Source organism: Camelus bactrianus, unplaced genomic scaffold, assembly GCF_048773025.1.
Source record: "Camelus bactrianus isolate YW-2024 breed Bactrian camel unplaced genomic scaffold, ASM4877302v1 HiC_scaffold_54, whole genome shotgun sequence".
Taxonomy (NCBI): Eukaryota; Metazoa; Chordata; class Mammalia; order Artiodactyla; family Camelidae; genus Camelus; species Camelus bactrianus.
In genome coordinates this window covers 2,423,298-2,440,820 of record NW_027413971.1, presented here as the reverse complement: position 1 = coordinate 2,440,820, position 17,523 = coordinate 2,423,298, and the positions used below count along the sequence as shown (strand labels likewise).

The 17,523-nt window shown below is 51.9% G+C and overlaps 1 long non-coding RNA gene and 1 other non-coding gene across 2 annotated transcripts; both read right to left on the bottom strand.

Annotated features, from left to right (window-relative positions):
• Positions 1-6,991: 6,991 nt before the first annotated feature.
• LOC141576981 (uncharacterized) lies at positions 6,992-8,784 on the bottom strand. The gene is made up of 2 exons (XR_012505416.1): positions 7,865-8,784; positions 6,992-7,726 (listed from the first exon to the last, which is right to left on the bottom strand). It is a non-coding gene; the product is annotated as an uncharacterized LOC141576981 (long non-coding RNA).
• Positions 8,785-9,037: 253 nt separating this feature from the next.
• Positions 9,038-9,146, bottom strand: LOC141576984 (U6 spliceosomal RNA). Its single transcript, XR_012505418.1, has one exon. It is a non-coding gene; the product is annotated as a U6 spliceosomal RNA (small nuclear RNA).
• Between the last annotated feature and the right edge of the window lie 8,377 nt (positions 9,147-17,523).

Genomic DNA, 17,523 nt, shown 5'->3' with positions numbered 1-17,523 from the left:
TCGATTTCGTTTTTGACGTATAGTATATCTCTCAACACTATCTCTTGGAGTTCCTTCAGGACTTGGATCACTCCTTTTTGGAAATCTTGATCGAGCAGGCCATCCATGTCTATTTCATGGATCGTGCTTTCAGGGAATTTCTCTGGCTCTTTTAATTGGGAGTGGTTCCTCTGCTTCTTCATAATGCTCCTATCTCTCTGGCACTGTGGCTTAAGGAGTATCAGTTATCTATTGGTGTCCTTAAGGAGTTTATGTATTTATCGAAAGCCTAGGCAGGCATAAAACTTTAAAAGAGAGAGGGGGATAGGGGGAGAGAGAGAGAGACAGAGACAGAGACAGAGGGGGAGAGGGAGAGAGGGGGTGGGGGCAGGATGTTAAAAGAATGGAGAAAAAAAGGTTTGAAAACAGTGTACGATCAATAATAGAAGAGCAAGTTGAAGCAGAATAGCAATTGAGCTGAGACGTCTTCTAAAAGCCTTTAAAAACAAATAGAAAAGATCAGAAAATAATATACAGTTGTTTCAAAAGTAAATTTTTAAAAGGTAATCGGAAATAGAACAGATTTTAACAAAAGATAAAACAGAGGATTTTAAAAGACGGGAGAAAGAAAAGGTTTGAAGACAGTGTGTAATCATGAATAGAAGAGTAAGTGGAAGCAGAATAGCGATCGAGTTGAGACGTCTTTTAATAACCTTAATAAAAAGGAGGAAAAAAATCGAGAAACAATATTTGAAACCTGTGAATAACCAGTAACAGGAGATCAAAACCAAGAGAATGAAAAAGGGAAGGGGGTGGATGTTTAAAAATAATAATAATGAAAAGACTTGAAATGAAACATTTAAAAGGGATTAAAACCGTAAACGTATACGACTGTTCAAAAGTAAAGGTTAAAAAGGTAACAGAAGGTAAAACCGATGTAAAAGAGATTAAAAAAGAAAAAGGAAAAGAAAAAAAAAAAGAGGAAAAAAAAAAAAAAAAAAAAGGATGTGTTCTCCTGGAGACGGTGCGCTCTTAACGGTTTCACCGAGAAGTCTTTCTGTCGTCGCCCTGTTTCGTGAACTCAGCTTGCTGTTTCCGCGGGCCCTCTGTCGGCGCCCTCGTCTGTGCTGCCCTCGGTGCCTGTGGGCAAGTAGATCGCGCCCCCTCCTGGCACCGCGGTCGGATGCTGCGTTCCTGCCGGGAAGGAGGGAGGGTGGCTGGCCGCCTGCCCTCTCCCGGCGCCGGTCGCTCCGCTGCTCTGTGCGGCTGTGTGCTCCGCCTCGGGTCGGCGCTCCTCTCCGTAGGTGGGCTCGGGGAAGACGGTGGAACCGCCCCGCCCCTGCTGCATTCCAAAACTCGGCTCCTTCTTAGTCTTGGTGGCGCGAGTTCTCTGAGGTACCGGGGCAGATATATAATATCTGCCTCAGGCTGAAAACGAGTCTCAGTCCTGCCTAGGAGGTTGCAGAGCCCCCGGGTGCGGATTCGAGTCTCGGCCCCGCCCCCGCTCCCGCCCCCGCCCGCGCGCTGCGCGCCGCGCGCCAGGGGCTATGGCGGCTGTGGCTGCGCCCCGCCTCTCTTCTCGCGAGAAGGGCCGGTGATGGCGCCGCGGGTCTGAGGAGATGGAGGCTACGGCGCCCCTCTCCCCAGGGCACACCGGCCGTGTTGCTTTACCTTTCTTTCCCCGTAATGGACGGGTTGGGGGGGCGGGTTGTTCTGCTCTGTATCCCCTCCCGGCCACGGCGCGTGGTGCCGCCGCCACGGTCCTCTGCCCGGCTCGTGCGGCCTGTCCCGGCCCCCGGCTGCCGGCCTGCGACTCGGGCTGGGTGTCGCGGGGACCCTCTGTGCCCGTTTCACTTGGATAGGTCGGTCAAGGGGCGCTCCGGGCAGCTCTGAGACTCGGAGGCTCCCCCACCGTCCCGTCGGCCTCTCCGTTGGAGACGGGGAGGTCTGGCGAACGAGCCCTATTCCTCCTCTGCCGGTCCCTCCCGCACTGTTTTGCTTTTGACTCTTTCTTTTCTCCTTTTCTCCTACCAGATTTTGGGCGTCTTTGTCTTTCGAAGAGGGCGGTGTTCTGTCGGAGTTCCGCAGGTGGTCTGATTGGCCGAGTGGGTCCGTCGATGTGAGTTTTGGTGTATTTGTGGGAGAGGGTGAGCTACGAGCGTCCTTCTACTCCGCCGTCTTGCTTCTTCTCGGGTTATTTTTGAAGAGTAGGTGCTGGGGATTGAACCCTGGACCTTTATTTTTTGCATGCTAAGCATGGGCTGTACTGCCTGATCTCTAGACCCTCCCCACTGCAACCCCCCCCTTTCCCACCGCCTCCATAGTACTCGATGAATCTCCTACCTAGATATCTATGCTTCCTTGGAATAGGGCCGTCGCTTTCTTCATCGGATTGATGCACGTCTGTGGATTCGTCTCGTTTCTCTCCACTGCGGTGGGTGGCATCGGGGCGTGGGGTGGGGTGGAGTGGCGTGGGCTGGGAACAGTTCTTCACGTGTAGAGGTGGAGCGGAGCGATGAGGATGGTGACTGTTTCCCCGAGTGCTCGCGCCGGGTGATGGAGGCCTGTGGTCTGACTTGGAAGAGGACTCGGGTGACCAGAACAGAGCCCGTGTGGGGTCGTTGTGGAGGGAGGAACTCCACCCCCCCCCCAGCCCCAGCCAAGGCACTCGTACCTCATCGAGGGACGGTCGGCCGAAAACAAACGAAAGCTGTCAGAGGTTTGGGGGTGGGGGTGAAGGGGTGTGTGTGTGTGTGTCTGTGTGTGTGTGTGTGTGTGTCTGTGTGTCTGTGTGTCTGTGTGTCTGTGTCTGTGTGGTGTGTGTGGTGTGTGTGTGTGGTGTGTGTGTGTGTGGTGTGTGTGTGTCCCCGTTCCCCGTACCACGGTCTCTGGTCGAGGCCCCCCCGAGCGGAGAAACGCACGCCAGGCCGTCCGTGCTCCTGGTTGTCCGGCCGCGTGTCCCTGCCACCCAGAGATCCCGAACCGTCCCGCTCGCTCCCCTGCCATGTGCCATGTGCCATGTGCCATGTGCCACCTGCCTGTCGGCCGGGCGATATTTTAGACCCTGCGAAGAAGTCGACCGGACGGACGGGCCGGGCCGGGCCGGGCCGGGCCGGGCCGGGCCGGGCCGGGCTGGGGTGGGTGGTGCTGGGTTCAGAGGAGTGGGGTACAAGCGGGAGGCGGGCGTCGATGGAGGGGAGGGGGAGGGGGAGGGGGAAGGGAGAGGAAAGGGGAGGGGAGGGGGAGCAGGGATGACGATGGTCTGGGGCTTGGCGTGTGGGGTGGGGGTGGGAGGGATGGTAGCCATCCTATGACTTTCTCTCCCTACCCCGCCTTTTGCAAGTCTGTTCGAGTGACAAGGTGGTGCTGGTTTCTGGCTGGTGCACACCATAGTGATTCTGTTCTTCTTTTTCCTGGTCTTTTTCAGGAACCCTCGTCCCGAGGGACTGAATCTAGTGCCCTGTGCTGCGCGGTACGACCTAGGGGTCGAATCTGCCAGGAGAGGACTTACAAGGATTTCGAGGATCCTGGAAAACTGCTACCATCCAGAATCCTACATGGATGTTCAAGATCTTGTGGATGGACGGACGGACGGAAGACGGATCGAATGGAGGCCCCGCCCCATCCCCTGGACCCCTTGGCCCAGGAGGATCGTGATGGGTCTGGAAAGGACTCTTCCGACGAGGGTCTCGGGATGGACTTTCTCGGTCTGCGGAAGGTGTTTCTGCACAAAGAGGAAGAGAGGGGCGTTCTCGGCCAGAGAGCCCGAACCGCCTCCTTTCAGGGATCCGCTCCAGTCAGGGTTGGGGTCGGGGTCAGAACGCAGCCACCGACAGCTCCCCTCCCTCGTCTTGGCTCTCCAACTTGGGAAACCCTCCTCCCTGCCCCCTCACCCATCTTCTCGTCAGCCGGCCTCCAGCTTCCCCGTGCCAACCACCTCTCTCATGCTGCCGGACTTTCCTCCTCCTTGGGCTGCCAGGAAGCTCTCCCGCTCCTCCACGTGCTTTGGCTTGGAATCCCTGACAAACACAAGCGGTGCTGGTGGGCGGGGCCGTGGGCGGTGGCAGAAGGACTCCCTTCATCTTATGGGAGCGATTTTTATCTCCATAGACGTGGCGATTGAGAAAACACATAAAATCACTCAGAAGAATACCCATGTGTAGTATCCCTGACCTAGATCCGTGTCTGTCTGTCTGTCTGTCTGTCTGTCTGTCTGTCTCTCTCTCTCCCTCTCTCTCCCTCTCTCTCTCTCTCTCTCTCTCTCTCTCTCTCTCTGCCTCTCTCTCCATTTCGCTATTCTCTGTGTGTGTGTGTGCGCGCGCGCATGCGTGTCTGTCTGTCTCCCTTGTCTCTCTTTCCTCTCCTCTCCCCTCCTCTCCTCTTCCCTGTTCTCCCCCCTTCCCCCTCACCCCTCCACTCCTCTCTTCTCCCCTCCACTCCTCTCCTCTCCCTCTTCTCATTTCCCCTCCCCTCCCCTCTTTTCCCTCCTCTCCTTTCCTGTCCTCTCCCCTTTTATCCCTCCTCTCCTCTGCTCTTTCTCTCTCTCTCTCTCTCTCTCTCTCTCTCTCTCTCTCCCTCTCCCCCCCTTCACTTCCCTCCCTCCTCCCTACCCCCCCAACCCCTACCTTCACAGGGCCTCATAGATTGCAATCGGTTTCCATGAAATGTGATGAAGAGGGAATGAATTTTAGAATGATATCCCCATGCCATCGAATCCTTCTTCCCCAGGGATAGCGACTTATTTGTGGTCGTGTTTGTTTTTGTTTTTCTTGTTGTTGTTTTGGGGCGCATCGAGGGCGCAGGAGGCGTTGGGAGTGAGGGTGATGTTTCTCTTTCTGTCTGTCTCCTCCTTAGGACGGATTTTAAGAGGAGGGAGGACTCACAGAAATCTACCATCTTGTCTCGTACTGCAGCTGTGTTTGAGCTTCCTATACGATCTGGGCGGAACACTCCCCACCCTCACCTCAAGCCGCCATTGCCGCCCCCTCAGCCCCCTGCACCCCCGTCCAGTCCCACACTTGGGGCGGTGGTTGGGCATGGGGGGATGTTGGCGGGGTGGTGGTTGGTGGGGGGTGGGGTGGTGGAGGAAACCAGAAAACAGACCACTGTGGCACGTGGGTGACTGGGGCTTCAGGGTGAAGGAGGATGAATAAAATGGCCGGAATTAGGCTAACGGATTATTGCTTCTTTTTTTGGCGGGGGGGGAGGGGAGGATCATTAGGTCATTCATTCATTCATTCATTCACTCATTCATTTGCTGGGGGGGGGGTGTCATTCGGTTTCTTATGCTCGCCCTGAAAACGGTCAACTGTCCTGACTGACTGGTTGCTGCTCACGGTTCCAGGCCTGTTGTTGAAACTGGAAGCTATCGATCTTACTGTTTCTACTGTATTTCACTCATTGAAAGTCATCATCATGCTGGGTCTCTGAGTCTTTCTCCGAGGAGAAGGTCGGTCACGGGACTAATGACCTGACAAAATAGCCTGAGTGACCAAGAAGGCCACACCTTGAGTGCTTATGAGATAACGAGATCTAACCACCAGCCTCTATAGAATGGGTCACCTGGAGGCATCGTGACACCATTCTGAGTCTTCTGATGAGAAAACGATTCTGTGGATGGTGATCGATGCCCGATTGTTTGAGCTATGGCTCTAGAACCACCCCACCCACTCCATCCCCAAGGTGGGTACACAGTTTTGAAGACGCTAGCCTGCTGTGAATCCCCTTTGCCCGGCAGAGCGATAAAATGGCCTCTTTGCTTCTAAGCTCCGAGACCTTGTCTCTGGATTCTTGGGCTCGTCGGGGACGGGGGCCGATCTTTTGGCAACAAGCGTGCTTCAGAAACAGCGGATGCCCGAGAAGGACACTCTGCCTCTCCCTCTTCTTCCGGGCCTGAAATGGGGAGGAAAAAAACATCGCTTCCCCTGGAAGCTGGAGTCCGGAGCCCGCCATCCGGAGGGACTTCTGGCTTGGCCTTCTCCTGGGGTGGGGGGGGAGGGCACGCCACTGCACGTGTTCTTTGTCAACTCCCTGTTTCTCTCTTCTCGAGTTATCTCTTTGGGACGGCTCCCACACTGGGTGAAAACAGACAGACAGGCTGGTATGTCTCCCTACCCCACCCTTCGCCCCCAAATGACTGATCTCCTGTCCCATCAGAATCACCACTTGTTTTCCAACGTGGCTTTCTTGGATCCTGGAGGACTTGTAAAGGAAAAGCCCAGCTGGGCTAACAAGCTAAAGTCACAAATCTAAGTGTGATAAGTGTCCGTTTACTGATCTAAGTTCTGCTGGGCTAACTCGTAAATCTGAAGTTTAGTGTCAGTTTACTGGGCTAACAAGCTAACTCGTAAATCCAAGCTCAACAAGTGTCAGTAACGTGATCTGTTCCAAATTGATAAGCTCCAGTGTACTGATCCTTTGCTTTTTGTTGTTTGAGCCTTATTGGCGAATAGACCCATATTTGTAATTAACCCTATGAAACCTCATGTGCACGTCTTGGAGGTGCTCAGAGCTTCGGAGCAGAAGCCCCTCTGAGCCCGCCGGCGTAATAAATCTGAGTACTCCAACCCTCCGAGAGGTGCTTGTTTCTTGGCTGGCCTGTCATTTCCGTAACAGACTGATATCAACTTAGAGCCAAGATGGGCGCAGAACTGAAGGAGCTTCTCGGCTGGCCTAAGAAGCCTGTCGTCGTGATGTGGGAGGCATTCTTTACGAGGGACCTATCTGATTAAGTGCTTGACCGCCTTTTGGACTTTGAACCAACTTGGAGATAGGAACTAGGATGAGAGGGCACCCGAAATAGCTCAGCAAACTCTTCTCCATCCTTAGAAGACAGACAGACAGACAGACAGACAGACAGACAGACAGACAGAGTGAGTGTGTGTGTGTGTGTGTGTGTGTGTGTGTGCGCGCGCGCGCGCGCGTGTTTGTGCGCGTGCGGGGGTGTGGGAGAGGGAGGAGATGACGTCAGCGTACTGGACACTGTTTCAGTGACATGGGGAGTGCTGTCAACTAGGAAGGAACGTCATGTATTCTTCAGCCTTGTGTCTGTACAGGTGGGTACACTCAGGGTTCCAGAAAGGATGGGATATTCCTGGCAGTCGTCTACTGCCCTGGCATCGAGGGCTGGCTGGCTGGCTGGCTGTCATCCAAAGTGGAGGCTCTCGTGAAAGGGACGGAACCGAGTCCCGAGGAGATGCCTCCTTCACTGACTTTCATGTAAACACAGTGGACCACAGCCTCCGGAAAGAGGGTGGGTGGCACACGTGGCCCCAGTCTGTTCTGTCCATTCGGCAAATGGCCTGGGTTAGGGGAAACCCAGCATGGCGACCATCCGACAGGCCGACCCACTGACCCACGGACGTGCTCGGTTTCTCCCAGCTTCCTGGATGACCTCCCCCACCCACCCCCACCCCACCCGCATTCCTTCACCCACCGTGGTGTCTGGTGTCAGGGCACTTGGAAGATGACTCCCATTGTTCAATAGACAGGGGCAGGAAGATTCCTATAGGACCGCAAAAACAGTCAACTGGCCATACATACATACATACGTACAAACTTTTTGTCCCCAGAGGCCTCAGACCTCCTCTCTCTGGACACGCTGAACCCCAGTAACTGGCCCCCATTCAACTGCCACATAGTAGGGGTCATCCAGACGTTCTTGGGATGGTAGGTATGACTTCCAAAGGGGTTGAAGCCTTCCTTCCCCCGCTGCAAGCCTGATGCCATCAGCATGGCCAGGACACTGCTACAAACAAACAAACAAACAAACAAACAAATAAACAAACAAACACACACACACCACCACCACCACCACCACCAACAACAACAACAACAACAACGACAACAAAAGACAAACACATGCGTATGTGACTTGGGGACATACTTTCCGCAGCCTCCAGGGACGAAGGCACCCGCTTCGCTGGGTAAATCCTACGAGGCTTCACTAAAGCGCTTGCCAACTTACTTCTCAGAAGGATCGATCTCTGCCCCCATCACCCGCCATCATCAGGCAAGGTCGTCAGAATCCATGGGAGATATAGACTAGAAGAAGAAGTAGAGGAAGGAGGAGGAGGAGGTGGAGGAGGAGAATCAGTGACATGAGGTGTGTACGACTTCTTGTCTCCAAGAGGATTGAGTTTTAAATTTTTTTCTTTTCAGATACAAGGGAAAATAAACTTTTGTTTTTTCCCCTTCCTTCCCTTTTAGAGGCGGACACCCACATGGTAACTATCATACCTCTGTCAGCAGAATGGAATCCTTTCTCTTTTTCTCCCTCCCTGACCCTTCTGGGATTCAGAAATCCTCCGTGAGGATTTTTCTATTCTTGGCAGCAGAGTTATTAGCATCATTGACTTGGAGGCAAAAACTTAGGTTTCCATTAAACTGGGATAGACATGCATGGATAAGAGATACTAGTGCTACTCGTTTTCCTTAGGGTTCCCCTGTGTCTGTGGGGTGTGTGTGTGTGTGTGTGTGTGTGTGTGTGTGTGTGTGTGTGTCTGTGTGTCTGTGTGTCTGTGTGTCTGTGTGTCTGTGTCTGTGTCTGTCTGCCTGCCTGCCTGCCTGCCTGCCTGCCTGCCTGCCTGTTTATTGTAGGAACTCTCTGTCAATGGAAGTATAGTTGACTTACAATGTTGTGTTCATTTATGACGTACGGCATAGTGATTCACTTATTCACACACACACACACACACACACACGTATACTTTTTCAGGATAGGTTATTACAAGCTATTGAACATAGTTCCCTGTGCTAGACAGTAGGACCTACTTGTGTACCTAGTTTGTATAGGGTGGTTTATATATGCTAATCCCAAACTCCTGATTTATCCCTCTGCCCTCCCCCGTTCCTCCACCCTACCCTGTCCCCTGTGTTAACCATCGGTTTCTTTTCCATGTCTGCGAGTCCAGTCTGTTTCTGGTTTGTAAATAGGTTCCTTGGAGTCTTTTTAAAATGGAGTTATTTATGTATGGATGGGTGTCTTGACTTACTTTCAGATCCCACCTAGAAGTGATGGCATAGGATATCTGTCTTCCTCTGGGTGACTGACATCACTAAAGCTACGGAACGCTTCACGTATGTGCGTGTGTCGTCCACGTTCAGGGGCCGTGCTGATCTTCTCTGGATGGTTCCCGTGTTAGTCGATGTGCTGTGGCAGCAAGCGCTTGCCTTAGGGTTTTTGTCTCAACCTGAAAGCCGGCCCGGAGACTGAAGGTCTTCTAGTTGCCTCCACTATCTGCCTAGGACCATCTCCACGAACGTTTCCCATTTTCTCTCACCCTTTTGTCTTGGCATCATTGAGTACTAAAATGCTCCGTCTCCTGAAGCCCTGCAGACTGAAGCTGGACAACGGGAGGTAAACGTCAGAGAAATGGCCACAACAGCTCCTGTGGAAACCATCCTAGGGCCTGTTTTTGGAGGAGCCGCTCAGAGAGTTGAGCCGAACACCCCAGGACATCATCAGAGGCATTTCAAACTGCTCGAGCCGTTTCGATGACCCCGATGTGTGGAAATCTCCTACCAGACTGACCCCTTACTCCCGGCCCTGAATCTGGTTTCTCATCTGCTCCAATGATTAACCTTTGTGCTGTTCTTTGGTTTTCCACACAAGTGCCTCTTAGGCGATACCTGACTGCTTGCTCCCTAGGCCTAGCTTCAGAAGCCCATCGACACCACCGCCTCCTGAGACGAGATACTACAACTGTTTCCTTGAACAGACCTGTTCTCAGAACTAAGAAACTGGGTCCATGAAACGCAGGCCCTCTAGGAAACTATTCCCTCCCTCCTGCCCCCACACCACACGCACGCACGCACGCACGCATGGACGCACATGCACAGTCAACAGCCCAGCTTTTAATGTGTAAAACTTCCAGGGAAGTTACAGAATAGGGAAATGTTGGGGTCCAGAGTAGGCTGCCCCAAAATGTGCCCGATGGACTATGCTGAATGAAAGGGACTTCACAACTGGCCAAGGGGGAGGGTATAGGTCAGTGGTAGACTGTGTGCTTAGCAAGCAAGCACAAGGTCCTGGGTTTAATCCCCAGTACCTCCGGTCAAAAATAAATACATAAAATCGAATTCCTCTCCCCGCCCGCCCCCCCCAAAGTATACACTGCTGTATGTCAACTCTGTCTCAATAAAACTGGAAGAAAAAAAGGAAAAAAAAAATGATTTAACAAAAGAAAGAAAGAAACAAACAAAGAACTGCCCGAGGCAAGAGGAACACTCTGGCCCTCCTTTCTGCCTCCCTGGAAGCAGGGGAAAAAGAATTTTGTTTTTTTAAAGTCTCCCATCCCAGAGGAATCTATCAAGTCAGAGGTCTGCTTCCATGCCCTTCCATGATTCTCAAACGGTGTAGTGGGGTTTACCCAGATTAGGAAAAGGAGGGGACTCCTTTGGCCTGAGACCAGGCGAGATTCTCCCCCTCCCTCCCGCCTCCCTCCGTGCAGTTGGGACGGGGTGGCCTAAGGGTGGGGAAATTGAAACCAAAGAACAAAAGCCGTTCAACAGAGAGGAGCCGGAGGCCAAGTCAAAGGCTCTGACCTGAGCACAGAGCTTTCTGCATTTGAATGAAGCGATTGAACGAGGCCCTGCCGAATGGATCCTCCTGACGTCCCCGCCCCCGCTTCCAGGAGACAGTCAGTCGATTTGGGACCGATCGGTGGAGAAGGCCTGGGAGGCGGCGGCGGCGGCGGTGGCGGCGGCGGCGGCGGAAGCAGCGGCGGGGGCGGGGGGGGGTGGTGCGCGGGCGGGGGCGGGACCAACGGTCGCTCCAACTCTGCCTGCCTGCCTGTCTGCCTGCCTGTCTGCCTGCCTGCCTGCCTGCCTGCCTGCCTGCCTGCCTGCCTGCCTGCGGGGCTGAGGCCTGAGGGCCACGCTGGTTCCTGCCACTCAGGGAAACTTCTGCGGGTGTTGCCGAAAGATCGCCCTCCCCCACCCCGTCCCTGACGAGCCAAATAACCCAGAGACAGGGTCTTAGAGTTTAGAAGAAAAGAGGCAGCTTGATTGCTTTGCTGGGCAAAGGGGACTCACAGCAGGCTAGTGCCCTCCAAACTGTGAACCCGTCTTGGGGTTGGGGTTTCATGCTTCTGTGGACGAACAGGTTGGAGCATGAAAGGGAATCACAACAGGCGGGAGCACAAAAGGTGCTCATGATCAACAAGGGTCTCTGATGAAACTTCCTCCTAAATCTGGATGAGTGTCTGATAACATGGGACCTCCTGGTGGTCTAGTAGGTCATCAGCCCGTGACCTTCTTTATCTGGTCAGACTCACCCGGCGGCACCAGCGCCACGGAGGAACTCGGGGTGGGGGGTGGGGGGTGGGAGGGGGCTGGTCGTTCTCCTGAGCTTATCCTCCCGTGACTCCCTTCCTGGGGAAAGACTCAGACGCCAAACATGATTGTCAAGTTGAACGATCAGAGGAAGGTCAAATCAAACAGTTAGAATCGACAACTTTAGCTGTTTTTAACAGTGGGCCTGGAGCTGGGAGCGGTGTCTGGTCAGTCGAGTTTGCTGATCGTTCTAAAAGCAAGCAGTAAGCATAAAGCCAAAAATTGGCTTAGCCTAAGTGCGGCCACTTCATGATTCCTCCTTCACTGGGGGCTGAGGCGTGGGGGAGGGCGGGGGTGGGGGACAGGACTGAGGTGGCGGCGAACTTCTCCGTGAATGCTCGGAGCCGAACTGCTCTCTGGGCCTAGGTCTGAAAAAGGCCTGAGTCTCAGCTATGACAGATTCTCTCTCTTTCTGGGCACATGGACTGACTCGCCCCGCATCCTCCCATCCTGTCAGACCCTTTGGACACACACCTCCACCTGAAGAGTTCTCTGGCCTCGTCCAGAAAAAACAAACACACGCACGAACAAAACCAAACGAGCACACAGAAACCCTGCTGATCTCCTTGGACCCCATTCACTTCGGAGAGTCCCTCTCGTAGAAATCCCCTCTGCTCGATGATTTCACCACAGCCGCCTCCCTTTCTCCGGCACAGTGACCCCCCACCCCCACCCCTGCGTGGGCCCTGTCCCTCTACCTATCAAAAACCAAACCCCAGGAGAAAAGAAAATCAGAATGCTGTTTTGAGCCACTGGATCTGTGAAAGGAACCAAACAGAAAGCTGAAATAACCAAACCAGCCGAACACCAAAAGCGAACAGACAGATACCCCAGAAAGAAGGGCACGCTGACCCTTGCCCCTTTCCTTCCTGGAATCAGGACATAACATAGATCTACACCCCACCCCCCACCCCACCCTCCCCAGATGTCTTCTTTATGCCGGAACGAGAGTGACGTTCTTATTGTCAACGGTGCTGTTATGGAAATGACAGGCCGGCCAAGAAACAAGCACCACTCGGAGGGTTGGAGTACTCAGATTTATTACGCCGGCGGGCTCAGAGGGGCTTCTGCTCCTAAGCCTTGAGCACCTCCAAGACGTGCACGTGAGGTTTTATAGGGTTAAGTACCAGCTTGGGGTATTCGGCCAATAGGCACGCAATAGCTTTAGCAACATCATTATCACGAAAGTAGAGGCAGTGAGGCAGCAAACCAACATTTCAAGGCCAGATATGTCTCTTTGAAAATCCAGCTGGCTAGCAAAATATGAACAGGGAATCAGCAAACCGGCACTTATTAATTTAGATTTACGAGTTAGCCCAGCAGAACTCAGATCAGTAATCCGACACTTGTTACACTTAGATTTGCGACTTAGCTTGTTATCCCAGCTGGGCTTTTCCTTCACAGTGTAAAGCGGAGAAGGAGAGAATTCTGTACAAACAGACCTCGATGAAAAGAATCCTCACCCTCTTTTAGGCCCCCACCTCAACACACGTGCGCGCACACGCGCGCACACACACACACACACACACATGCATGCACGCACGCGCGCGTATAGTTACTCCTGTTCTCTCTCTTTCTCTCTCCCTCTTCCTTTCTTACTGATTTTTTAAAAATGTTTACTGATAACACAGAAAATAATTGCTTAAATGTTGTCCAGGAATGATATTCATTTTTGAAAACATGATATATATTGTAAAGGATTTGGGCTCCCTTAGAAAAATCCCAGTCCAGGCACGATTGTATAGCACCTCCTTTCACTTTCAAGTGTCTCATTTCAGACAATAAAGTAGCCAGTCATCTTCCTTGTGCATGACCTTTGTAACTGGCACAAGTCAAACGGCACAAAATTCAGACCCAATCTCCTGATCCATATGATTCTCATATTCTTTTTTTTTTTTTTTTTTTTTTTTTAGCGAGTCCAGAAGCTATGGGTCTGTGCCAACCACCCGTGGCTGTTCACTATCCAGCATTTCTTCCATTATCTTTATGTTGTCCTGTTTCTTGGAAGTATTAGTGCAGCTACTTTTCCCGATGGTCTGTCTCTGTCTCTGTCTCTCACTCTTTTCTCCTTCTTTTTTTTGGGGGGGGGAGGAGGGGGATGGGTTTGATTAGGTTATTTATTTATTTTAATGGTGGTTCTGGGGATTGAACCCAGGGCATCATGCATGCTAAGCAGGCACTCTAACAATGATCTATATCCTTCTCTACACCGCCCCCCCGACCCTCCAGCACCCCCCCCCCCGTCCCCGGCCAGGGCCTGTCTTTGCTCAACCCAATAGAAAAGCATTTATGTTTTGCCAGTTTCCTGGGTCCTTCTTTGTTTCATAAAACTGAGAAGAAATACACGTGGAAGTTCTCTCCTATGAATTGAACAGACTGAAGATCCTTTAAATAACCAAATGAGGTGGAAGTGCAGAGAGTACCATACGGGAACACACCGAGGCACATCGTCATCAAATTGACCAAAATTAAGGATAAGGAGAAAATATTAAAATGAACGAGAGAAAAGCAACAAATAACATACAAGGGAACTCCCGTAAGGTTATCAGCTGATTTTTCAGCAGAAACTCTACAGGCCAGAAGTGGGTGGCACAACATACTTAAAGTGATGAAAGGGAAAAACTGACAGGTAAGAATACTCTATTCAGCAAGGCTCTCGTTCAGATTTGAGGGAGAAATCAAAAGCTTCACAGATAAACAAAAGCTACAAGATTTCAGCACCATCAAGCCGGCTTTACAAGGAATGATAAAGGATGGTCTCAAGTCATCAAATCCTAAGAAAAGAGAACAAAAAGATGACAGAGAAAGGGAGGGGGGGAGAGAGGGAGAGAGAGAGGGGGAGAGAGGGGGGGAGGGAGAGAGAGAGAGAGAGAGAGAGAGAGAGAGAAAGAGAGAGAGAGAGAGAGGGAGGGAGGGAGGGAGGGAGGGAGGGAGGGAGGGAGGGAGAGGAGACCTTCGAAAGATTGCTTTGCCTGTTTAGGGTCTTCCGTTGTTCCTTAAAAATTTTGAAATTGTTTGTTCTAGTTCTGTGAGGAATGTCGTGAGTATTTTGACAGGGGTTGCATGGAACCTGCGGTTTGCTTTGGATAGTGTGGCCATGTTGATAGTATTGATTCTTCCAATGCAAGAGCACAAGGCATCTTTCCATTTCTTTGTGTCATTTCAGATTCTGGAGTATAGATAACCTCCTCGATTAAGTTTATTTCTAGGCATTTTACTGTTTTTGACTCAATGGAAGTGTTTATCCCAGTTATAAAATTCTGGTTTTTAAAGTGGAGGGGGGAAAAAAAAAAAGGAAAGGAAGGGCCACAAATGGCAAAATATCCTTCTTTCTCATGGGTGAATTGTATTCCATTACGTGTGTGTATGTGTGTGTGTGTGTGTGTGTGTGTGTGTGTGTGTGTGTGTGTGTCCCCTCTTCTTTATCTATTCAAATATTGATGTGCACTTAGGATGCTTCCGTATCTTGGCAATCATAAATGATGTTGCTGTTAATAGCAGGGTGTGTGTATCTTTTTGAATTCATTCTTCTTTTGTGGTTGGCTTTATTCCTTTGATAAGTATGTAAGTTTAAAAAGCTAAAGCTCTAAACCTTCCTGGAAACAATGAACAGTACATATATGTAAATTAAAAATATATGTGCAGTAAAAACATTTTAAAAAAATAAATAAATAAAAAAGAACGAAAGACAAGGAAATTAGCTATCAAGCCGTGAAAGACATGGAAGAAACTTAAAAGACATCTTACTAAATCAAAGAAACCGGTCTGAAAATTGTTACCAACTGTACAATTCCAACCAAATGACATCCTGGAAAAGGCAAAGCTCTAGAAACAATCAAAAGATCATGGTATCCAGGGGTTTGGGGAGAGGGAGGGAAGGAGGAATGAACAGATGCAGCGTGAGGGATTTTTAAGGCGATGAAATTATTCTGTAGGATACCATAGTGGTGGCTGCATGTCATTGTACATTTGTCAAAACCCATAGAACGTTCAACCTCAAGAGTGAACCGTCCTGTAAACTATGGACTTTGATGGATAATAACGTGTCCATGTCGGATCATCAGTTTTACCAAATAGGCCACACTGATGAGAGATGTTGAGGGGAGTGGAGGATATATGTGTGGGTGGGGAGGGCTATGTGAGAACTCTCTGTATTTTCTGCTCAATTCTGCTGTGAGCCTGAAACTGCTCTAGGAAATAAAGTCTATTAATCAAAAACAAAAACAAAAACAGAAACAGAAACAAAAACAAAACACCCAAATGAGGTGAACCAGGATTCAGTCATCCAAAATGGAGCTGGACGGCCAGTGGGAGGAACTTTGTTGCAGACATAGTCCTGTTTCAGGGAGGGGGACGTTGTCCCCTCCCTCTACACATCTTGAGTTCTCTGGGCTGGACTGATCCAAAAATGGACCCCAGACGGATCGTTGAGCAGGAGCGACAGGGAACCTACTGTCTTTCATTCAAGCACTCATGTCCCCGAAGCAGGCAGCTTTTCTCCGTTTTAGGACAAGAAATCAGCCCTTTGTGCGAAATGGGCCGGGCTGAGAGCCTTTGGTTTTGGGTGACCCGTCCATGAAGAATCGAGACGGAGTTTGGGTTTTGGGGAGGGGGGGGAAGCCCCTGAAAGAAGTCACGAGGTTGGTTGGTTTCTCTAGGCTTCCGGGGCCTGAAGGCTCTCAGTGGGTGATCAGGGTGTTTTCCTAAGTCCAGATGCAGGGAGGGCACCCTCCACGGAAGTGATCGATTTCCCGCTTTCAGGGAGACAGAAAGAAGAGTCTGAGGGTCCCTCTTGCGTCTGCTGGCCCCTCGGCTTCTTCGGTCACTCTCATTTCTAACCCATCCGTGTGCCACGGAGGCACATACATGTTTGGGGTGGCCTCCCCTGGGTCCCGACACCGGCATCAATGGGGGGAGGGGGTGCATGAGTGGTCAGAACTGTATCAAGCTCAAGGGCACCACCAACCGGTTTCAAAAACAAATCTGCCAGCAGCTGCTAGCCGCAGCCTGGTCGTTTCAAAGTTCCCGCCTTGCTCTTGTGGTGTGTTTTCTTTCGTTTCCCCTTCTCCACTTGCCCCGTGGGGTAGTCTGATGACACACACTTCCAGTGCTTCTTTCTTGCATCTGTGTCTCCTGGGCTGCAGTCCTAAGAGCCCCCCCCATCGCCCCCGCCCCCCCCCAATCAACTCGTTTCTTTACCCTCCACCAGGTCTCCTGGCTTGGAAATCTCGGCTCACAGCATGTGTCTCGTGTCCTCTCTGAATTCACGGGCCCAGCCATCCACCCTAAGGAGACGGAGGGAGGGAAGGAAGGTTTTGACCTGGCGACCTTCCTTGCCGGCATCCTCCGGATTTGGGACCCTTCAGTGCGCCACCTGCCACCCGCCATACCACTCTCACCCTGAGGCCTAGCCCTCGGGGCTCCGTCCACGCGGAAACCTGAACGCGGACGGACCTGGACAGTGGGCGGGGTGGGGGTGGGGGTGTGGAGGGGCTTGCTTCATCACTGCCGGAACCGTGGAGGCGACCGGGACAGACGCGTCCTTCAAGAGGTGAAGGGACACGTCGCCCGGGCTAGGTCCGTGCCACAGCATGTGATTTGGCTCTAAAAAGGAAACCAGGGACCCGTGGAGCCGAGAGACCTGTGGGAGACAGGCGGGGCCGTTTCTGCGTGCCCCTGACTCCCTGAAAGAAGCCAATCTGAAAAGGTGGCATCCTGTAGGGTACCGGCTCTGGATGACATTCATTCTCAAAAGGGCAAAAGCCCCAGAGAGGGTGAAAAGATGAGTGGGGTCGGGGGTGGTGGTGGTGAAGGTTGTCTGTGTGGGTGTGTGTGTGTGTGGGTGTGTGGGTGTGGGTGTGGGTGTGGGTGTGTGTGTGTTGTGGCGGGGGGTTGTTGATGAATAGGTGGAGCACAGGGGACTTTTAAGCAGCGAAACTCTCCGGTAGGTAGGTCCACGATGGGATGAAAACCAACATGCTGGATATGGCAATACCTAAGATGGGGTGAACTGAAAGAACCCTTCTGGGTGTCCCGCCCCTCAGCCGAAGTTTAAAGTCCTTCCTAAAGCCAGAAGGTAAAGACACACGAGAGCAATCTGAGGGGCCATCGCTGAGGAGTAACAGCGAGGCCAGTGAATCCAGTGAAAGACTGACTGACGTGGGGGCCTGGGTCCCTCGGCTCGACCCCCTTCCCCGGGAAACCGAAGCC